The 25,512-nt window shown below is 35.2% G+C and overlaps 1 pseudogene; it reads left to right on the forward strand.

The window, feature by feature from the left end:
- Positions 1-23,373: 23,373 nt before the first annotated feature.
- LOC107848180 lies at positions 23,374-24,390 on the forward strand (annotated as a pseudogene).
- Positions 24,391-25,512: the final 1,122 nt, after the last annotated feature.

The following is a 25,512-nucleotide window of genomic DNA, read 5'->3' on the forward strand; positions in this document are numbered from 1 at the left end:
GATATATTTCAATTATAGTGAATGTCTATCAAGATTAATCAAGATCTATTTGATGCCTGTCAGGATTTGATGTATCTGTCTTTTCGTATGAAACTAGGAACAAATTTTCCCTATAAATAGAAGGGCTTCCTTCATTGTAAATCATCCCTCAAGAGAAATAGGAATTACTCTCTCTATTCTCTCTACTCTTCTTCTTTATTCTTTCTTGTTTCATAACAAACTTCATTTTATTATAAGAATTAACATATTAAGTGAAATTTTACAAGTAATGCCTGGAGAGATTAAAGTGTACGAATATTTATTCCTATTTTCTGAAAGTAGAGACGTGGTGATATATCATGTAATAGACACATTGAAGCACCTAATAGTGTAGTATAGCACTTAGTAAAGTGGATGAAAATTAAGGAGAGAAATTTGAATTCCAACAAAACTCATTTGATTAAGCTTGACAATAGAGTCATTTGATACCTATTAACTTGTTCAAATATTATAGGAGTATCTAATAAGCATGCAAGTTAATTTGGGTTTAAGTATGGTAAAGATTTAACTACACTCGAAGTTTATATCAATCTGATGAATGCATAACAGGTCTTCACACACACTCTTTATCACTTAGGGGCTGTTTGTAGAGTGTACTAGACAATGTAAAATATGATGTATTATTAACACCTCTATTAGAAATGTTTGCGTTAGATATGCTTGCATTTTTTTCTTCTGCAGTGTTTAGTTTGGTGTATTAAAAATAATATGATTTGTATAGTTTCTAAATAAAATATTATTTTACAAAAATAATTTTTATAATATGGTGGATAAAGGATGTAGAAAAGATTATGATGGATAAATGTAGCTTTAACCATACTAATGCATGCATTAGAATCCACTGCATGCATTACTAATACGTCTAATACCATAGATTTCTATGTATAAGTAATCCACTTCTTTATACCAAATAGAATTTATAACTAATGCAAGTATTAGTAATACATAGAATGAAAAAGTGTACAAAATAATGTATTAATGATACACAAAGCTAATGTATGCATTAGTATTTTTAAAGCACTGTATCAAACGATCTCTAGGGAAAAAAATAATACATACATTAGCTCTATACATACGTTACTAATGCATGCATGAAAAATCATGGTATTAGCAATGCAAGAGACTTTAATGCATAAACATGATAAAGATACAATAGCCTCTCAGAACTTTTTCAACATCATTTTCATTATATTTTTGGTGGATATTTATGTAAATAATTTTTTTAAAAGAAATGTGTAATGCAAGTTATTTTAACACACCAAATCAAATATTGAATAAAAAATAATCTCAACATAATTAATACTTGGAGTACTAATGCATGCACTATTAATACATTATATTTTATAGTATTCTTATACATCCTATCACACGAACCCTTATAGATTTTGTCACGACCCAAACTAGGGTCTAGATATAATGGGCATCCCTAGTTCAACCAGGACCGAGGACTGCCCCCTTAACCCAACCCAACCACCTTCCACAGCCTTAGATGAGCTAAATTTCGAGCATATAACAAGATTAAGTAAATGATCTCATGAAAACTCTAGGATAGGGTCACAATAGTGACCGACCCAACCGAGTCTATCCGCACCCGTCCGACCAACCATGACATTCCAAACCAAAAAGAATATCAAAACATAATATAATAATCAAATCCAAAATATAATACGATGGAACAGTGAGAAATCATGTCCGATGATGCCAACCTCTTAGAATATTCTAATGCTAAGGCCGACACCAATACCAATCCCGCCCATACCAAACCCCAGATGTACCACAAAGCATCTATCCAAAAGAATACATATATCCGATTGGGATATTTCCTCAACCATGGCCAAAACCAATATCCAAAGAAAAGCAAAATGTCTAAGAATGTCCATATCATGAAATGGAACCTTCCGAAAAGATGGAAGCTCACCACTTCAATCCAAATGCTATCCCCGAGTCAATCACTATGTAGGAGAAGTCGAAAGGCTGGTTCCTGCATAGTGTGGGTATACAGCCACCAGTAGACGGGTTAGTGAGTGACTGCTAGCATATATCTCAAGATAAAAATAAAGTAATGTCATTTAAACAACCAAGTAAAGTCATCCATGATTCATACAACCACACATATATATAAGTGCCAGAAAAGGGAATCCGTGTTTAGCATGTATTTAAAATCTATTACCTGGGCTATGTAACCTTATCGTTTATCCACACCCATCGTCCGTATGGGTTCAGCTCTCCTTACTGAAAGAGTCCCAGTGCGTGTAGCCACACGACTAGGAAATATACCATGGGTGACTAGTACATCCCTCTAAAATAAAATGTGAAACTCACACGTGATAATTGAAGACCCCAAATATTGGTAAATATGAGTTTCCAGTTTCGGTTCACCTGGAACCTCCACCTTCCACGGCTTAGTTACACATCCTGACATTAATGCCCAACTAAAATTGCAAGATTCATCCATAGCAAAACCATTTAGTTAAAGGGGACTCTCAAGTGCCCTTCCCATTTGCTATATTAACCTCTTGGGCGATTACCGTATTCTCCACAAGCATAACCCATTAGAATTTAACCTTTGTAAACTATTTAAACCATTTATAGCTTCATATATAAGCTAAAAGCAAGAAAGTGTTCCATTTAAAGAAGTCAATGTAATGAACATAGCTTTATAAAAATTTTATCAAACACCTTGGGGGCATAATATAACCAAAACCAATTTCAAAGAGCATTAAACCATTATCATGCGAACCAATTGCCCAAAAGCACCATTAATGCATATGAAAGAATAATTAAACCATAGAAAACCATAACCAAGCCATTATGAACAAAATCCCTAATTAATAGTTGAAAACCATAAACCATGCAACATTGAATCCATGAAAATATTGGTAAAATTTATGCCTTTTTTGAAATAGTAAGTAGGGAAGAGACACATTCCTTAAATTGAGAAAGATGATAGAATAGAAACACCAAAGCAAACCCCAAAGCAATTCCTAAGTTGAAACCCTAGCTCTTTTGCCCCAAAAGCTCTTGAGAGAATTGTGATGTATTTTGGAATAGTTAAGTGTTAATGAATAGAATAATAGGGTAAATAACCTCCTAAGTGTATTAAAAGTCATGGGTCATAATTAGGATAAGTAGGGAAATGTCTAGAATACCCCCACTTAGGTCCCTTAAAAACTCGTCACAGAGATACGACTGACCCTCTTACGAGTCGTACCTTTTCTTACAATTGGTTTCCACTAATCGTACCCAAGATATAACCTTTGGATCAGACATTGTATAGTATACGACTCATACAACCAAGTCATAACCCCAGCATAATATACTTACCTATGATCTGTATCCCTAGCAAAAGGAATTACCAGGAGGATCAAACACTAGCCACAATACTAGTCACCAATATGGCTCGTATCAATCCTTACGATTCACACCTCTAAGTCGTGACAATTCAGTGATCAAAACCATCCCACCAACTAACACTGATCAGCTTATAACAGGACCGTACCACTCGTACCAAGCATACGACTCGTACCCTGGAGTCATATTGAGTCCGGAGAAAGAATTTCAAGGAAAATTTCTAAGGCTAAAACACAGGATGTAACATTGTCCACCACTAGGAACATTCATCCCCAAATAATGGATAAGGTACGGGTAACCACACACGGAGTCATTTGCATTATCAAACACCCCTTTAACAAAGTTTGAAAAGGAAGAGGAAAAGATGTTAATCTTTCCTTTAACAAACTCAGAAAATACAGATATGTTCAAGAATACATACCTTCCGCACTAATACTAGGAGCAGAAAACAAGAACGGATAATTGGACTTTATGTCCTCTTCCGCTTGCCACGTAGCTTCTTCCTCCTTATGGTTCCACTACAGAACCTTAAAGGAAGCCACATCCTTGGTCCGCAACTGACAAACTTGCCTATCCAATATCTCAATCGGGACCTCTTTATAAGACAGAGAATCCGAGATATCCAACCCTTCCAAAAAAAATAACCAAGAAGGATCACCATGCACTTCCTCAACATGGAAACATGAAAGACCGAATGAACCAAACCCAAAGTAGATGGCAACTCCAACTCATAAGTAACCTTACAAACTCTCCGCAAAATCACATAATGACCTATAAACCAAGGACTAAGTTTTCCTTTCTTGCCAAACCACACTACTCCTTTCATGGGAGATACCTTTAAGAACACCCTGTCCCCAATCTCAAACTCCAAATCTCTATGCCTAACATTCACATAAGACTTTTGGCGACTCTAAGCAGCTTTAATCCTTTCCCAAATCACCTTTACCTTCTCCATAGCTTGATAGACCAGATCAGGACCAAACATATTTGCCTCACCCAGCTCAAACCATCCAATATGAGACCTGCACATCCTATCATACAATGCCTCAAAAGGAGCCATAACAATACTAGAATGATAACTATTGTTGTAAGCAAACTCTACAGAAGGTATATGCTGAATCCAACTGCCACCATAATCAATCACGCATGACAGAAGCATATTCTCCAATATCTGAATCATTCTCTCTGCTTGCCCATCTGACTGCGGATGGAAAGTCGTACTCAGACTAACCTTAGTCCCTAATTCTTTCTGGAAAGACTGCCTAAAATGAGATGTAAACTGCATACCATGATAAAAAATAATTGAAAGAGGAACTCCATAAAGCTTCACAATTTCTTGAAGAAAAAACTTTGCATACTCTTCCACCGAAAAGGTAGTCCTCACTGGAAAAAAGTAAGCAGACTTAGTCATCTTATCCATGATGACCCAAATCAAATCAAATTGGTTTCGAAATTGAGGAAGATCGGTAACAAAATCTATATTGATCACCTCCCACGTCCATTCATGAAACTTTATTTCTTGATTCAACTTACCAGGTCTCATGTGCTTAACCTTAACCTATTAACACACCATGCACTTGGCCACGAAATCAACCACATCTCTATTCATACCATTCCACCAATAGATCTCCTTAATATCATGATGCATCTTTGACAAACCAAGATAGACAACATAGTGTGACTCATGCACCTTAGCCAAAAACCTTTGTCGCAATGCATTAACATTCGAAACACACAACCTCTCTTGGTACTGAATAGTACCATCACAACTAATCACATATTCTACCACCTTTTGTCCACCCATATCACTCTTGATTTTTATTAACACCAGATCCAATACTTGCTTCTCCTTAATATCTGTACCAAGAGACTATTAAACAACTTTTTGCACCATCACAGCACCATCCTTAGAATCCAAGAGACAAACTCCGATATTGGCCAAGCAGTGAATATTATTTACCAATTCCTGCTTTTCTTTCTCCTTATAAGCCAAACTATCAATAGACAACCTGGTAAGAGCATCATCAACCACGTTAGCCTTACCTGGGTGATAGTGAAGACTTATATCATAATCTTTGAGAAGCTCAAGCCATCTCTTTTGCCTGAGATTAAGCTCCTTATGCGTGAACACATACAAAAGAATTTTATGATCCTAAAAGATATCCACGTGAACACCATACAAATAATGCCACCATAATTTCAAAGCAAACACAACCTCCAACAACTCTAAGTCATGAATAGGATAATTCTTCTCATGTACATTTAACTGCCTAGAAGCATAGGCAATCACCTTACCTTGCTGCATCAAAACACAACCGAGCCCTACTCGAGATGTATCACAATTAACCACAAACCCATCTTTGCCTTCTAACAAAGTCAAAATCGGAGTCGAAGTTAATATATCCTTCAACTTCTCAAAAATCCCCTCAAAAGCATCCGACCAAGAAAACTTAACCTTCTTCTATTTTAACTTAGTCAAAGGAGCAGCTATCGATGAAAAGTTTTCCACAAATTGTCTATAATACCCGACTAAACTAAAGAAGCTTCAAACATTGAATGGATTCATGGGCCTAGGCCACCCCTTCACCGCAGCAACCTTTTGAGGATCAACCATTATCCCCTCACTAGAAATAATGTGACCCAAGAAACTCATGGAATTAAATTAAAACTCACACTTGAAGAACTTAGAAAACAATCGATGTTCCTTTAAGGTCTGCAACACTACATGGAGGTGACTCTCATGATCCACTTTACTCCTTGAATACACGAGAATGTCATCAATAAATAGATCTAAATACTGCCTAAATACCCTGTTCATCAAATTCATAAATACTGCCAGAGTATTTGTCAACTCAAATAACATCACCAAGAACTTAAAATGCCCATACCAAGTATGAAAATCCTTCTTAGGGATATCCACCTCCCTAATATTAAGGTAATGGTACTCAGACCGAAGATCTATCTTGGAAAAGAACATGGCACCCTGTAACTGATCAAACAGATCATCTATCCTTGGGAAAGGATACTTGTTCTTGACTTTTAACTTGTTCCACTACCTATAGTCAATACACATTCGAAGGGAGCCATCCTTCTTGCGCAAAAACAACACCGGTGCACCCCACGGAGAAACACTAGGATGAATAAATCACTTATTCAGAAGATCTTTAATTTGCTCCTTCAGTTCCCTTAACTCAGTCGGAGCCATTCTATATGGAGAAATAGCTATTGGACGAGTGTCCAAAAGTAAATCAATACAAAAATCTATTTTTCTATCCGGAGGAACACCAGGAAGATCGTTTGGAAAGACCTTTGGATACTCATTAACTATCGAAACTGACTGTAAAGAAGGACCTTTCTAGTTAGAGTCTTTTATCCCAGACCAAGTGATAAAGACACCCTTTTGAGATTAACCTTCGAGCTCTAAGATAAGAAATAAATCTCCCCCTAGGAGATAAAGAACAACCTACCCATTCTATTTTTGTCTCCCTAGGAAACCTAAAGATGATACAAGTCCGATAGTCTAAAGATGCATAACAATAATGGAACTAGTCCATACCTAAAATAACATCAAAATTCACCATTCCCAACTCAAACAGATCTACCAAAGTTTTCCTATCACTAACAGATACCACACAACCTAGAGACCCATTCAACAGTGACCGAGTCTTCTACCGGGGTAGAAATAGAAAAAGAATCCAAAATAATTTTTGGATCACCAAAAGATACATCTATATAAGGAGTCACATAAGAAAGAGTGGAGCCTAGATCAAGCAAATAATATACATCATGGGAAAAGTTTTGTAACCTACCAGTAACAACATCAGGTGATGCCTTAGATTCCTACCGAGACGTTAAAGCATACAACCTATTCTGACCAATACTAAAACTAGGAGTAGTAACAGAAGCAGATGCCACACCACCAGGTTTAGGAGTAGAAGATGAAGCCACAAGAATCTCATTTGCCACTATAGCAATCTTTTTAATCAGACAATCCTTGAGTTGATGGCCTACCTGACCATACTTAAAGCACTTATCTCTATGTTCCTCCCAAAATCCCCAATGAAGATGATCGCAGAACTAAAAAGGAGGGCATAAAAACAAATTGACCTCTACTCACCAGATATTGAGAAACCTGAGCCCGAGAATTATCACCACCTTGGTGATGCCTGTCGCCCGACTATTGTGGGTAATGAGAATTGGCAGTAAAGAAAGAACTAGAACTCCCCTACTTCTTTTTCTGCCACTTGCCACCATATCTACAACTTTGAGATTGCATACCTCCTTGATAAAAAAATCTGCCATACTTTCCCTACCTATCCCCAAATTCTACCTGCTTTATTTTCTCATCCTCAACTTGTTACATATGAACTGTCAACCTAAGGATGTCATATCTCTAATGAGAAAAGTAGTCTTGCTCTCTAAAATTAAATCTCTATTCAATCCCGAAAGTGAACTTTCTTATTCTCGACCTCATATCATCCACCAAATCAGGAGCATACCATGACAACTAGTGAAACTTAAGGGCATATTCCTTAACAGACATCCTTCATTGCCTGAGGTTCACAAACTCCTTCATCTTAGCTTCCCTCAAATCTTGAGGAAGGAAACGATCCATGAAGGCATTAGAAAATGCCTCCCACAAACCTTCCTCTTCCATATCACCCTTATCTCTATCCCACTCTTATTACCACTAATAAGTAATATCTTTGAGCTAATAAACTGTAAAGCAAACTCTCTCCATATCAGAAGCCTGCATAACCTAAAATATCTTCTCCAGTTTGTCCAGAAAGCCCTACAGGTCTTTCTTTACCTCCACTCTCGTAAAAGTAGAAGGACCCATCTTTATAAATTGGCCAACCCTTGTGGCATCATCAGACAAAGAACTAGCTTCACCCCGCTCAGCCTGAGCCGCGACCATATGAGCAATAACATGAATAGACTGTCGGAACTCCACATTCATCACGTTATCCTTAGGGACCTAAGGAGCATTAAGAGGAATAATAGGAACTCCAGCACAATCAAGAATAGGACCATGAGATCGAAGATATACTCTAGACGTAAGAGGCACCCTTTCAGCATTATCCCCAAAGATGATAGAAGAATTTCCTTATATTCCAGATCTAAGAGGCATGATATGAAAGACAAACAACCCAGGATTAGAGAAGATTCCAGGACTAAGAATTTCAAGAATGTGAAACATTCCTAAATTTTTCGCAGCCTTTCTCTTATGAGTGTGGCACACTCCACACCCCTAAAAGAGACTCTACTCGATACGGCTTTGTGGACTCCCAATTGACCATAAACCTAAAGCTTTGATACCAACTTATCATGACCTTAACCAGGGCCTATATGTAATAGGCATCCCAAGTCCAACTAGGACCGGAGACCTCTCCCTTAACCCAATCCAACCACCTTCCACAGCCTTAGATGAGCTAAATTTTGAGCATATATAACAAGATTATGTAAATGCTCTCATAAAGACTCTGGGGTAGAGTCACAACCGTGATCGACCCAACCGAGTCTACCCGCACCCCTCCGACCACCCATGCCATACCAAACCAAAGAAAATATCAAAAAATAATATGAAAATCAAACCCAAAATATAATACAATGGAATAGTGAGAAATCATGTCTGATGATGCTAGCTTCCCAGCTTACTCTAATGCCAAGAATGACACCAATACCAATCCTTCCCATATCAACCACCAAAAGTACCACAAAGACTCTATCTAAAAGAATACAAATATCTGATTGGGATATAACCCCAACCATGGCCAAAACCAATATTCAAAACAAAAGAAAAATGATTAAGAATGTCCATATCATGAAATAGAGCCTTCTGAAAAGATGGAAACTCACCACTTTAATCCAAATGTTGTCCCTGAGTCAATCACTATGTAAGAGGAGTCGAACAACCGATTCTTGTATAGTGTGGGTATACAACCGCCAGTAGATGGGTTAATGAGTGACAGCTAGCATGTATCCCAGGATTAAGATTAAGTAATGCCATTTAAACAACCAAGTAAACCCATCCATGAAGCATACAACCATACATATATATAAGTGATGGGAAATGAAATTCTAGTTTAGCATGCATTTTAAACCTTTTACCTAGGCTATGTAAACTTGTCGTTTATCCACACCCATGGGCCGTATAGGTTCAGCTCCCCCTGTTGAAAGAGTCCCAGTACGTGTAGTCGCACGATCAGGAAATATCTAATGGGATAACTAGTACATCCCTATAATATAAAACATCCCTCACACATGGTCATCGAAGACCCCTCATATTCGCAAATATGAGTTTTCGATTTTAGTTCCCCTGTAACCTCCACCTCCATCGACTTAGTTACACATCCCACCATTAATGCCTAAATTAAAACCATGTCCAAACAATCCAATTATCATTTATTACCAAGGACAATTATTAGTGGTATCGCTATACCAACGACACTTGCAAGATTTATCCATAGCCAAACTATTTAGGTTAAGAGGACTCTCAAGTGCCCTTTTTCTTTACTATATTAACCTCTTGAAAGACTACCGTGTTCTCCACAAGCATAACCCATTAGCTTTTAACCTTTGTAAACCATTTAAACCATTTATTGTTTCATATATAAGCTGAAAACAAGCAAGTGTTCCATTTAAAGAAGTCAATATAATAAACATATCTTTTATAAGCATTTTATCAAACACCTGGGGGCATAATATAACCAAAACCAATTCAAAACACCATTAAAATATTACCATGAAAATCAATTGCCCAAAATCACCTTTAATACATATGAAAGCATAATTAAACAATAGAAACCATAATCAAGTCATTACGAAAAAACCCCCCCAATTAATAGTTGAAAACCATAAACCATGCAACATTGAAACCATGAAAACATCCATAAAATTCATGTCTTTTTAGAATAGTAAGTAGGGAAGGGACATATTTCTTAAACCGAGAAAGATGATGGAAGAAAATCACCAAAGTAAGACCCATAGCAATCCCTAAGTTGAAGTCCTAGCTCTCTTGCCCCAAAGCTCTTAAGAGAATTATGATGTGTTTTATAATAGTTTTCTAAGTGTTAATGAATAGAATAATAGGGTAAATAACCTCCTAAGTGTATTCGAAATCATGGGTCATAATTAGGGTAAGTAGAAAAATGTTCAGAATACCCCCACTTAAGTCCCTTAAAACTCATCACAGGGATACGACTAAACTTCTTATGAGTTGTACTCGTCCTTACGATTGGTTTCCACCAGTCCTACCCAGGCCTTAATCTTTAAATCAGACACTATCCATTATATGATTTATCCAACCAAGTCGTAACATCATCATATGATCCATATCCATGATCCGTATCCTTGGCAGAATGAATTATCAGGAGGATCAAACTCTGACCACCATACGAGTCACCGATACGACTCGTATCAATCCTTACGATTCATACCCCTAAGTTATGACCATTCCAGTGATCAAAATCATCCCACCAACTAATATTAGTTAGCTTAGACAGGACCATACCACTAGTACCCCAGCATACGGTTCGACCCTGGAGTCCTATTGGGTCTGGAGAAAGAATTTCAAAGAAAATTTTTAAGGCTAAAACCAAGAATGTAACAGATTTTCATATTGATATATAATTTAACCATGGAAAATTAATATAAATAAATAAAAATATTAAATGTAGATAAGTGTTTATTGTTTAAAGGTCATAATTTGTAGCTCTTTTCACTTTTATGCATTCATCAAGCACAACAAGTGTGACCACATGATTCTCTTGTTAGCTGAGATGTTAATGACTATTAATATAGAGCCATATCATATTGAAAGTGTTTTTCCTAAAATTTCATCAATGTTATAGAGAGATACTGTTATATATGTATATTGATATTTGACATTTAAATTTTATATAATCATTATAAATAAAAGTATGTAAAATTAGAAAGAGTATGAATAAAAAAAGACAAATATTAGTAGCATGTTCCTCGTGAAGTTATGAAATAAATGATGTGCATCACTTAAATATATTTTTCTCCTTTAAATTAGATACTCATAGTTGAAATTTAATATGTGAATGACATTAATGAACATTATGATAAATATTTTGAGATTTTATTTTGTACATAATATATTTCTTATAAAATATTATTATACAATATTTGAGTATGCTGTTATAGAGAGGTAATTTTACAAAGAGCGTATCATTATAATAAATGCCATTGTTGTTATAGGTAGAATGCCGTTATAGAGAAGTAAAATATGATATGAAAAATCAGTTTCGGAGAAAATCAAGTTACTATAGTGTAATGCCATTTTAATGAGGTGACATTATAGAGAGGTCTGACTGTATAAGACAATTTAAAGTTGCTTCCAAGAAAGAATACAGTAACAACATATGTAGTAAAATCTCATGAGTAAGGTTTGGGAGAGTAAAGTGTTCGCAAATTTGAATTATTTAGTCGGTTAGTGAGCCGTATTTAAGGTAGAGGTTGTTCTGAAAGATCCTCAGCTCAAATGTAGCAAATCAAAGCCCAAATAAAAGGAACACATTATAGATAATATGGCAACAAGGGACAGTGCAAAATCTATGATAAAAATAACAATTAACCATAGAATAGTACGATAATCAAAATACAATAAACAACAACAATATAGATATCTGGGGCTAAATCCTATGCTACCATAATTCCACTAGTACATTGAAATACTCCTACCCGATCAACCTTTTACTCTAATGTGCTTCATCCATATCCTCCTATCTAAAGTCATGACCTCAGTAATCTAAATATACGTCATGTACTGTCTAATCACCTCCTCTCAATACTTCTTCGACATACCTTTACATTTTTCATACCCATTATATCCAACCTCTCACACCTCCTCACAAAGACGTATGAACATTACCTCATCATATGTGTAAATCATCTTAATCTCACTTTCCTCATCTTGTCTACCACGAAGACCACTTTGATTTTATGTCAAATGGCTTCATTTCTAATTTTATCACACCTAATATGTTCACACATTCATCTCAACATTTTTATTTCGAAGACATATATCTTCTAAACTTGTGAGTTTTTGACTGACCAACATTGCGTCCCATTTCAAAAAAGAATGAGAAGAATAGTAAACATAATGAAGCTTTAAAACCTCATAATGAAACTTTAGAACCTCTTCTCGGTGCGGAACGAATCATAAATCCAAAAATCCTTTTTGTTTTTTCAAAAAAAGAAATTTCAATGAACCCCAAAAAAAACTTTCCTTAAACCTCAAAGTATACAGCTGCCTCACTGTTCACCACAACCTTAGTAGGCGTTTGGTCATGGAATTTTCTTTCTTTCTTTTATTATTTTTTTTTAAAATAATTTTACTTTAGCGAAAAAAAAAATAGTGATGTTTGATCATAGAAGTTATTTTACTTTAGTAAAAATTATTTTTGAAAATCATTTTTCTCACTCCTATTTCTCTCACAAAATTTCAAAAACAACTTTAATTTATACTAATGGCCAAACATAAGACAAATCCTACTTCAACTCCATCTCCAACTTCAACTCCGAAAAATTATTATTTTCATGGTCAAACGGGGCTTTAGTTTAACAAAAAAGACAAAAAACAAATCAAACAACAATTATAACGTGGTTCTTTGTTAAATGGCCTCTTCAAGTTTACTTTTTAATTAAATGGACTACAATTTTTTTTTTTTTTAGGAAATGACCCACTTTTAAATATTAAAATTTATTTGTGATTTAAAATTTATTAAAAGATTTAAAAGTTACAAATTAGTCCACAAATCACCAACTTACAAAATTAAAAAAAAATTCCTCCAACCAAAATCTTTTAAAATTTTTACAAATTAATTCAAAGCCTGATTTACGATGGATAGATCTATTATCAGTTCGACCAATACATGGACATTTCAACTATCAAATAGACAGATTGATTATTAATTCAAACGATATATGTAAAGATCGATTATCGATCCAAACAATATATGGACAGATCGATTATCGATCCGACAGATCTATTACGTCGGCTTTCAATGTTATTCAATAGTTGGCCGATTATAATAATTAGTCTGACAGACTAATCATCAATCATTTCTTATCCAACAGATTAATCATCAATCTGTTTTTATCTAATTATGAATATATATATATATCTTTATATATACATATAATTATATATATCTTATTATTTACAAAAAATGGTACTAAATTTAAAGAAGAGTAGAAAACTTATAAATTTGGGAGGAGAACAATGAGTTTTCAGTAAGAATAAGGGAGAAGAAAGTTAGAGTGAGGAAAAAAAGTAATTTGAAATTAAAAAAATGGGTTAGGATTTTATATTTTAAGTGTATTTGTAAGTAGCTTTTATAGTATTTAATATGTTATTATAGTTCAATTCTTTATTAAAGTTACTTTTTATTTTATTTTAAAATATAAAAAATAAGAGTAAGACTATTTTGCTAATTGAAAATTTGAAGATGCAGAAACAAGGGAAAAATTGGCAAAAGCTATCATTCTCAAAACTATTTAGCCAAAGGGACACTAAATTTCTTTTTGAATTATTTTTTAGGGTTAGGGTATAAAAAGTGTTAAAAAAAATGAAAAAGTTGGCCCACATGTGGGCCAAGGTACCATTGTATCATTTTTCTAACTTTACAAATTTAACATAATACACTAACACTCATCTACAAATTTAACATAATACACTAACATCCATCAACTTCTTCCAATATCAAGAAAAAAAAAATTCTTCTCTCTCCTCTTAAATTTTCTCCAACTCCAGCTTGAAGAAAATTCTCCCCAAACACTGTTTTTGTTTGTCCTTTTTCTACAGCTACTAAGAGGTCATTTTTGCTTCATAAGGTTAGTTAAAATCATGTTTCGATCATTTGTAGATCCATTTAAATAGGTTTCTTTGCTAATCGATTCGTAGTGATGTAAGAATTTTTTTTTTTCGAATTTGGTTGATTAAGAAGTTTTGGTTTAGTTCCATTCTTTTAGCAAAGAAGTGTTGAATGGTGGGATAATCATTATTTGAAGAGTTATTTTAGCAGTTTGATTCGAACAGTAAGTTGTTTCTGTCCGTAGACCAATGGTCTATGAAATCGACCTGTGGTCTATGAAATCAGAGTGCCCTAGATTGAAATAAATTTTTAGACGTATGAAATTTTTTTAAAAAATGGTTGCCTAAATAGTGAAAATTTAAAGATTAATAGATAATTAGTTCGATTAGGTGCAGTGGTTTAATTTTTAGCAATTGTCGTGTTTCGGTATTACATTTGGTTCATAGTTATTGATGGTTGAAGTGAATTTTTTTATGGTGGAATGGTGGGATAATCGTTATTTGAAGAGTTATTTTGGCAGTTTGATTCCAATAGTCGTCTTTTCTATCCGTAGACCAGTGGTCTATGAAATCGACCTGTGGTCTATGAAATCAGAATGTCCTAGATTGAAATAAATTTTTAGACATATGAAATTCTTTTAAAATATGATGGCTGAAATAGTGAAAATTGAAAGATTTTAATAGCTAATTAGTTTGATTAGGTGAACTAGTTTGATTTTGATACTCCATGTTGAATTTTGGTGGGGTATTCCTTTATTTTAGGAGGGGGAGTTTCATTTGAGCATTGGCTTATTTCTATTGATAGACTTATGGTATATGAACTGAAAATGGGAGATTTGTTCTACAGGTGTAGATTGTGTTGAAAATGGGTAAAAAAACCATTATCCTAAAGGAAAAGTCGGTAGCAGTAGAAAAAGAAAAGTCAAGGAAGCTGAAAATATCTCAAAAAGAAATAAAATTGATGAGGAAGTGTCAGAATTCAGTCCAGATTTAAAGGAGATAAGCGACTACGCCGAGACTGGTGAAGATGTCCTTTCCGAGCGCAGTGTTAGTGGTGATAGCGAAGAGAATGAGGGAAGTAGGAAAAATAGTGATGATGGGGACAATGATCCCTTGTCTGTGCCAAGTTTGTCAAGGTTCATTTTCGTAGAGAGGTATGACCTTCGAACGATAATGGACGAGGTCGGATCTTTTTCGGCGAAGATATCGGTCTGATCAAGAATGGCTGCTTATCGAGAATTTAAGAAAGTTTTTGTCGATCAGGAGTTGAAGAAAAGATTCAAGCAGTCCTGTTTCGGACACCTGAGAAACCTGCCGGAACATCTCAAGTTCAATAGGCAGTTGGTCCATTATTTTCTATTGCGACTCATCAAGAGGGATAAGATGCATCATGAGATGTGGTTCTGCATTAACAAAAATCCTATTTGTTTTTTCTTGAAAGAATTTTGTTTGATAACGTGACTGAACTGCTCATCATACCCCAGTGAATAAAAAATGAAGAAGGTATTAGACAAGGGAGAGTATTTTTGCTTTAAGGTGACGAAAAATAAAAATATTACGGTGGCCAAATTATTACACTTGATCAGAGAGAATAATATGAATGAGGACTACAAGTTTAAGTGATGTTTACTGTGGTTCTTGCACACCATGTTGCTAGTAAAAGATTCGATGAAGGTTGTCAACACGAAACTGTTTTGAACGGTCGATTCTTTGAGTTTCTTCGAGAATTATCCATGGGGGAAAGAGACGTTTTAACTGACCCTGGACTATCTAAAGAAGAAAAATGACCTGAAGAAGCAGAGAGAAGTATTTGATGAAAAGCAAAAGGTATCCTATGCTCTAATTGGATTTCCCTGGGCATTTATGGTATCTACCATAAACCCTTTAGTTAGTTTATTGTAGATTCTTGTTTTATTTATACTCTATCATAGACTCTGAGTTCTTTTTTCTCTACTATACTGATTACAAGTTTGGATGTATGAGGCCTTTCCTCATCTTGGAAAATTTACTGGAAAATCAATAGATGAGCCCTTTTCCATTCCCCGCATCCTCAGATGGCACACTATAAAAAGTGACCAGATAATCAAAGGTGAACCATTCAAGTACAAAGAAAAAGTTACCAAGGTATGAACTTATTTTTTATTATGAAAAAATAATACTACTATTGCATCGAATGTTATGTAATTGTTAATTGATATTTTGAAGAATGTGCACCTGTACATAATCCGTACTGTTCGTGAGACGAAGATGGATTACATGATTACCTTTGAGCTATATACGGATGAGGTAAAGAATAGCATCCTCGATGGCTTAAAGAAAGAGTTAGAAGGGGTGACTGTCCCTATTTCAAATGAGGACAATGATGATGATGGGAATTTGGGTCCCCATTGAAGTACGAGTTGGTGATGATGATATTCAGAGAACTTCCAAAGATACAGCGGGCACCTCATCCCCCGAAGATATTCATAAGTGTGTTGTTGTGCTCGAGGAAGCGGTGTTGGATATTGCTTTCTATATTAGAGAGAAAAGACAGAAAAAAAGGAATAGGATGAGCGACAACATGACCGAGGTAACTTCATTCAATAATTGATGTTGTTAATAAATTTTCAGCTTTAAATATCAGTAATACTTTGTAATATGATAATACAGTGCAGTGGACCTTCGTGAATTGGAAAGGAATGAAGAAAAAGAAAAAATGAGCAAAATAGATGAGTTGACCTCTGTTGCAGCGGAAGAGGCAAAAGAAAAAGAAAGAAGGATGAAGAAGAAGAAATGAAAGAAGACAAGAGCCAAGAAGAAAGTATAAAAGAAGCAGCTGCAGCTGAAGAAGAAAAAGTTGAAAAAGAAACAGTAGCAGTTGAAAAAGGAGGCAAGGAAAAGGAGGAGATGTAGTTAAAGAAGCCAAGGAAAAAGAAGAAGCTAAAAAATAGGAGCAGCAACTGATGAAGAAGAAGAAGAAGCTAACAAAGAAGAAGTTGATAAAGCTGCAGATGGTGAAAAAAAGACGAAGTTGCTAAAGGGGAAAAGAAGAGGCTGAGGAAGAAAAAGAAGGTCTAAAAGAAGCAGCTGTTGAAGGTGAAGAAAAAAAAGAAGGTGAGTAAGAAAAACAAGATGGGTTCATGGATATCGTTGATAAAATCAACAACACCTATGCTGATGAGGAGGAAATTTTTTGAAGAAGACATTTGAATTATTTTATTGTTAATGTGTTGAATGATCTATTTGGTAGGATATTTGAAACTCTCTTTTATTTCATCGAATGTTTAGCTAATCTTTCATACACTTCTTTCATAGGCTATAATTACCATGCTGCTCCATTTTAAGTTGATGTGTTAATTGATCGACTATGATTCTATCAAAAACAGTGTTAACATTGTAGAAAAATAGAAATATTATTATTTATTCAATATCACTACATCCATGTTACACTTTCCCAAAGAACGAATACTAGCATTATAGAACACAACATTATTTATTCATAAGAAAATCTCTATTTTCTTCGCATTCTTAGAGCCTTTGTAGTAGAATAAATTTTACGGAGCCACAAAAATTTGATTTGTCGCGTCCCGTACTCAACGTTGATGGACTGCTTGGAGATGATAGCTCATCGAGCCATTTAAAAAATGAGTATGCACTATTATCCTAAAAAATAAATTATAATTAAATAACAATTAACTTAACATTATAAAAATGACATACACCACTCACCTTCGCAATTGCATAGTTATAAAATTTACGACCTAGATTTGAGTCCGTGTGTGACGTTTTCAAGACAGTCGTATTTCAACAATGGCAAATTAGAGTCTTTTTAGAATTGAATGTTTGAGATGCTTGAGACATTGTAAAAGTTTTAAATAAAAACAAAGTTAAGGAAATAAAATAATGAGGGAGTGACGACTTTATATATAAAGTAAAAAAAGATGTGCTAAGTGCAAAATAGCCATTTGTTAACGTTGGAACAATAATTTTGTTTTTTGAAACTGGGGGTGAAATTTAATAGACCATCGTAGATCATGACCGACGTCATCCATCAACTAGATACTAAAATATACCGTAGACTGGTATGGTCTATCGTAGACCTACACCTATACGAGTGCATCGATGGATCTCTTAATTAGGCGTAGACCACTGTGATCTACGTAGAATGATATAGACCAACACTTGGATGTTGTTTAAAAGAGAATAAATAAATTAAAAATAAATGTAGGGTGAATTTCTACACATGTGAGGGAGTGTAAACAAGTCACATAATCATATTAGAGGTTATAAAAATTAGCGGTAGTGTATTAAGGAGTGTGTGGATGGGTAGTGGTTGACTGTTCAATCTCCTAAGAGTAATGTTTCTCAAAGCATAAGTATGTTTTGTGGATATATTTTGTCCAACCACTATCCATTCCACATAATCTTTTGATTGGGGGTGGTCATTTAAGGAGTGTGCGGAGTGTGTAGTCATCAAATACAAAATACATCCACAAAACATACTTGTACCTTCAAAAATATTACCCTTAGGCTATTGAACATTCAACCACTACCTATCCACACACTCCTTAATACACTACCCCTAATTTGTATAACCTCTAATATGATTGTGTGACTTGTTTACACTCCCTCACATGTGTAGAAATCCACCCTACATTTATTTTTAATTTATTTATTCTCTTTTAAACAACATCCAAGTGTTGGTCTATATTAGTCTACGTAGATCACAATGGTCTACGCCTAATTAAGAGATCCGTCGATGCACTCGTATACGTGTAGGTCTATGATAGACCATACCAGTCTACGGTATATTTTAGTATCTAGTTGATGGATGACGTTGGTCATGATCTACAACGGTCTATTAACTTTCACCCGCAGTTCCAAAATATAAAATTATTATTTATATCATTTTTAATTTAAATCATCAATAGTTCAAGATTGTCTATTTAAATCATTTTAAATTTTATTATTTTATTCCATCAGCCCCAACCATGTTATAATCAGTTTAATTTAATTATTTTATTCCAACTTCCTAAAACCTATTATTATCAGTTTAAATTATTTTTAATTTAATTATTTTATTCCAACAACTCAAAACATGTTATTATCAGTTTAAATTATTTTTAATTTAATTATTTTATTCCACCATCCCAAAACATGTTATTATCAGTTTAAATTATTTTTAATTTAATTATTTTATTCCACAAGCCCCAAAACTTGTTAGTATTATCTATTTTAATTTAATTGTTACTCCATCGATTCACATGATCGATGATCGACTACTATGTCAGGTCGATGATAGACTAAGTATGTGATCGAGGATAGACTCTTTATGTGATCGACAAGAAACTATTTATGTGATTTGTTTTTACTGATGCATTCACTACAGATGCTAACATAAAAAATAACAATAAGAAAAAAAAGGGAAATTCAATTTGAAAACAGAAATTCTTTGTTTATTGCATAATCATAGGATTTTTACATTCAAAGCATTGGCACATCGGCCAGAACAAGCAAAATAAGTAAAATAAGAAGAAGTTTTCTTCTAACAACAATCCTATAAGAAATCTTCTTCTTCAATGAACACAAAATAAAAAATAATAAAAATAAAAGACAATAAAAAACGAAACAACAGATTTCACGGGGATGCTGGGGTGATGTAGTCCCATCCATTCCGAGCCTTTCAAGAATTGCCCTCAGAAAATGAGCAATTCTACGGAGTTCCCGCTCTAGGTATATGTGGTCTTGACCCAGGACATTAAACAGGCGATCAAAATCATTCCTTAGAAGAAGGAGGTTATAGTACCTTGGGGGAACACGTCTGACAGGGCGCAAGGCTATCTTTCTTGGAGGCATATTTTCTGATTTGGGTGAAGAAGAAAAAGAAGAAGAAGAGGGTTTCTGATATTGGGCTTAGGGAAAACTGAAGGGTTACGTAGAAATAGGCATTCTACTTATAGACCAAAAAATGGAGTCCTTTCATAAATCCACCCAATGGTCAGTCGACGTATGTCAGAAGAGAAAATGCTTGGTTTACGTATACCAGTGGTTTTTCTTGTGAACAGACGTTTTTGCAGCTTTTCATTAAATAGGAATGAGAAACAATGATTTATTTCATCGATTGGAGAGTTAAGGTGGTAAAAATACCAACATAGCATGTCTGATAAGCAATTATCTAACCAATACATAATATTTGATAGACCGTAGGAACGATATACCATAGAATTTATATAGTCTACATAGACAATGTGTTAAGTCGCTTACAATTGAAGGTTAATTCTACAGAAATGAACATTTATCCCCTAAAACAATAGCTTTACAACTGAAGAAAAAAAAAGGTTGTCTACCGTTTGTTGGCCATTCTACATGTGGTTGTTTTGTGCCCGGATTTCTTGCATATCTAACACTTATTTCTCCTTTTGGACTTGAATGTCTCACTGATTCCCTTAGTGTGTTTGACTTTCTTCATTCCGACTTTGCGATCGTAGGAGGTAGAGAAATTTTACTGTCTTGTAGTTCCTATGGGATAGTCCATTCGACCGATGGAGGGACAACGTTAATAGCTTCCAAGTATGCGAGGAGGCAAGTTTCAGCTTTACAAATTGGCGAAGAGTACTCGAAGATGGAGTTGCCATAACCTACGCCATCGCCATACTTTGTTAGCAAAGTTGCCATCGCATGTTCGCACGATATTTTCACCAAGTCAAATTTCCGACAAAAACAACTCCTCTCCAACAGATTGACCTTGGCAGTAAAGCTGTTACCGAACATCGTGAATTGGTCAAGACCCCTATTTGCATTAGTCACATATAAATAATCGCTCGCACTTTTGTTATCCCTTAGAATCCTTTCCGTACAAGGCACAAATATGTTGTTTTGACCATGACAAAGGCATGCCACTCCCTAAAATTTTCACCAAATTTTTTAGCAATTGAATTGAATATGTATGACACAGGGTACTCCCGTTCATCCATCCACACCGAGTTGAGTGACTTGGCGATGTTTGTGGTCATCACATCGTACCTATTGCCCAGGAAGTGTGCTCTACTCTATTTCTCAAAACCAAGCATATTTTCAAGGACATGTGCTGCCTTGGGGCTTTTATTCTTCAATACGGCAAAATACTCGCTAAATTCATCAATATTATACGCCTTTGCCATGGCATAGAACAGATAAATATGTTCTCCAAAGTGCTGATTTACGCGCAGATTTCCAGCGAGGTGCCTCATGCAAAGTCCATGGTTTTCATGATTGTAAACACGGGAGAAGCCATTGGCAATGCTGATGTGCCTTATGGAGATGACACATAGATCTGGTTCATCTTCTATAATAGACTTCAACTTCTGGAAGAAGAAGGTCCAAGAAGGATCGTTCTCTTTATCGACGACACAAAATGTAATTGGAAAGATGTGATTTTTTGTGTCCTATGCAACTGCACTCAGTAACATGCCTCCGTACTTTCCATACAAATGTGTGCCATCGATGGCAATTACCTTTATCATGTGGGAATATCCCCGTATGCAAGATCTGAATGCTAAGAAGTAGTAAATAAATGCTCCATTAATCTGGTTTACCATGATAGAGTAGGAAGACCCTGGATTCAACAACTCCACCATATGGAAAAAAGCCGGCAAGAAAGCATATCCGTGCTTTGGTGTCCTGCGAATGATGTTCTTTGCAATTACACTTCCTTTATAACACATTGAATAGATTGGGTGGAAATGCAACTCCTTGAACACAATCCTTTGTATTTCGCTTATGCTTGGACCCTTGACATACCAAAAATGTTTTACGCAGAGTGAAGTAATTAATTTGGAGGACAATCTCTTATGCCTGCAGGTGGCGTGTTCAACACCGCATGTGTGCAACTCGACATACTTATATATGCAAAATCTGCATGAGGTTTCATACTTCATTGCCCTCAACAACCAGCTGCAACCATGAGATAAGCATTTTTCCTTTAAGAATTTAGAGCAGTTCTTCTCCAAATAATAATCAAAACATTGCTTCACCTCTGCTGCATCTAGTAGCATTTTGAGCTCTTTCTTGTCGGTAAATATTTGATCGATATAGAAATTGGCTCCGTCGTTGAAGGAATGTCCCAGTTGTGATTCCGTTCCATGGTCTTCTTCGTCATCTTGCGAGTCTGATGAAACCTTTTCCAGATGCATAGGATCATCTTCCGTATTAATAGGTTGATCGTCATCGTTCTCGTAATCACTGAAGTCATCCTCGACTTTCCGGCGCGGAGGTGGGGGTTCTGATAAATTTATCAATCCTTGGACAGACGTCTCAGCTATATCTTTCCTCAAAATAGGCCTAAAGCCATCTGCATCGACATCCATCATGTACATCAACATAAGTACATCACTATTTATGATCGTAGGATTCACCTTTTACCTCGAATTCATTAGATTACTAATCACCACGTCGCCCGACGCACAATCTAGGTTCCTGCTCTGCATTACGCTTGCAACCAATTCGCCATATGAACTATTGCATCAAACAACAACGGGGATTGTCACCTTCGTAAAAGATCTCCATTTCCAATATTTGAGAGTCTCCAACCATTCTCCCATGTAATCACTAGAAACCAGAACAAATTCTGCAATAGACATCGTGGAATTAGGCTTTGGTCTATGGTAGATTATGCTTATGGTCTATATCGGGTTATATTCACGGTCGATGAATGACGATCAGTGGTCGATAACAAGGCAGCTATCCATACAAAAACCGTGAAATTGTAAATAATGCTTTTAATCTATGATCCTAGGGTTTCTGGAATAAAGAAATGAACTTGGAGTTGCCTGAGCTGCTATAATGTACTTTCTAAAGTGGTTTTGTGTAATGTGAATGGTTTCAAGCTTTTTAACAATGGTGGAAAGTGGTGTGTTTGAGAAGATACCAAACAAATGGGGGTAACAATGGGTGCAATGGATAAACTTATGATGTTTGTGGACTGATTTAGAGCCGATCGCCAGAAAAGTGGTCGGAATTGGAGCTTTTTGGAGGGTAAACAACCATCTTCTATTTTTAGCTTTTGAATTTTTTTTATTTAATATTTTTGAAAACCTAAATATTTTTATATATATGTAATTGTGGATGATGGAGTGGGTTGAAGTGTATTATTTAAAACTTGTGGATGAATTTATTAAGTTGGAAGTATTCGGTTAAAGTGAATTGTTATAAAATTTGTGAGTGAAGTTGTTAAGTTGGAAAAGTTAATGATGATGTGGAATTAAGTGCCTTTTTGACAAAATATTTATCAAGTTTAAAACTTTGGCAAAAAAGTTTTCCATGGTGTCCGTTTGACAAACTTGCTCGAGAAACAACCTTAGTTTAACCGAAAAAACAACCAAACAACAATGCTAATCCGATCAATTTCTCCATCAAAGCTGAAAAAACTACTTCTCACACTTACCCTCTCACCATTTACACACAAAAATCCAATACCCAAATCTTCTCCAATTCTTGAACATGTTTGGACCTTAAACCCTCCTAAAACCCTTGTCCCACCTTTCTTGTTTACATTCAGAAACCTCTCAACACCTTCACAGATTTAATCTTTATCACTTTCTAGAGATGGGAATTGGATTCCATTTATTATGTTGTTTGCCCTAGTTGTGGTGTCAAAATGCAAGATTTTGACCCAAAACAACTGGGGTATTTCATCAAGCCTTGTTTTAAAGACACTAATTATAAAACACCCATTCACAAGAATCCAATTCTTGATGAGCCACAAATATAATTTTCCCTCAAAAGGGGTTTGGTTAATGAGGATGGAAATCAAGAAAATGTTGAAAAACCAGTTGTTTGTGTCATGGTTTGAAATATTATGGGAAAGTTAAGGACCCGAATGTGGAGAATTTATTGCCTGATTTTGATTTTGATCAGACTTTTGGGAGGAGGTTGACGTCGAGTAGTGGGGCGAGGGCTGTTGTTTTAATGGTGGTTGATGCATCTGATTTCGATGGATCGTTTCCTAGGAAAGTAGCTCAGTTTCTAGGACTATTGAAGAGAATTCGCCTGCGTGGAAGGATGGAAAAGCGGGGAATGTACCTAGAATGGTATTGGTAGTTACAAAGATTGATCTTTTACCAAACTCATTGTCACTTACTAGGCTTGAACATTGGGTGAGAAATTTGAATCTTTATCACTTAAGATCTTTGATTTTTCCTTGAATATTCTCTTACAATCGAATACAAATATATGAAAATTTACGAAGTCCATCTTTGTTATGCTCGTCTTAGTCTTATCCAATCTTTGCACCGACTGTTCCAAACCGATAACTAAAAGTTAAGAAAGGAAGCAACTTTAGTGTGGTTCATTATTTCTTTCTCATTTTTGAGGTGGTATACAGGCTTAAGTGTGTCATTGCTTGTAATATGTCTCAATCAACTATCTATTCCCTTATAACGGTTTGTACTGTTCTTACTTACCTAACAAAAGTGTGTTTTGCATTTTTCCATTTTGTATAAAGATTTTTGGTCAAGCAAAATGCTTTTTGTGGAGCTTCAAAGCGTTAGAAAATATAATGGCAAGGTATGCCCAGGAAAATTATTACTAGAGATTAGATTATTAATCTGTAAAATTATCACGATCCAAATGGCGATGAGTGGCACCCACACTAATCTTCCTGTGGGAGAACCATCTAAATTGAACCATTATCCAATCACTTAGTCAATATTAAGATGATATTATTATAAAATCATATAATAACAATAATTCAGGACTAATCATTATTAATGCGGAAGTCAAAACTACTTACTAAAATCTCCAAGACCCGAAAGTCATCGTACAAGAACTTCTAAACAACGATGTTGTCCAAAAGAGATCTCCAAAAATAAAATAAATAAAGAATGTTTCATTGCCCGAAAATGGACAATAATAAATAAGATGACCTATGACAGCCTGGAGACGGAGTGCTCACCCTTGGATCAAGATCTGCTATCAAACTCTAGAGGTGAGGTCATGTATGAGTCTATAGAACACTTTCTGCACTCAATAAAAGAAGAGTGTATGATAGTATCAATACAAACCAGTATATACTGGTAGGTATCATAGGCCAACTCAATTTAATAGCATGTACACAACATAAATCAAATAACAAATAAACAGGCATCACCACATAATAAATATTCAATGAATCAACAATAAAACAACAATAGGTCAAACAGTGCTCACAAATAAGCCACATAAACATCAAGAGTATCAACCGTACCGCAAACATCCACAGTATCAAAACAAATATGTACATACATGCTATGGGACTTATTTTTGCAAAAATAGTCATGACCTGTAGG

This window comes from Capsicum annuum, chromosome 1 (genome assembly GCF_002878395.1).
Source record: "Capsicum annuum cultivar UCD-10X-F1 chromosome 1, UCD10Xv1.1, whole genome shotgun sequence".
In the NCBI taxonomy this organism is placed as follows: domain Eukaryota; kingdom Viridiplantae; phylum Streptophyta; class Magnoliopsida; order Solanales; family Solanaceae; genus Capsicum; species Capsicum annuum.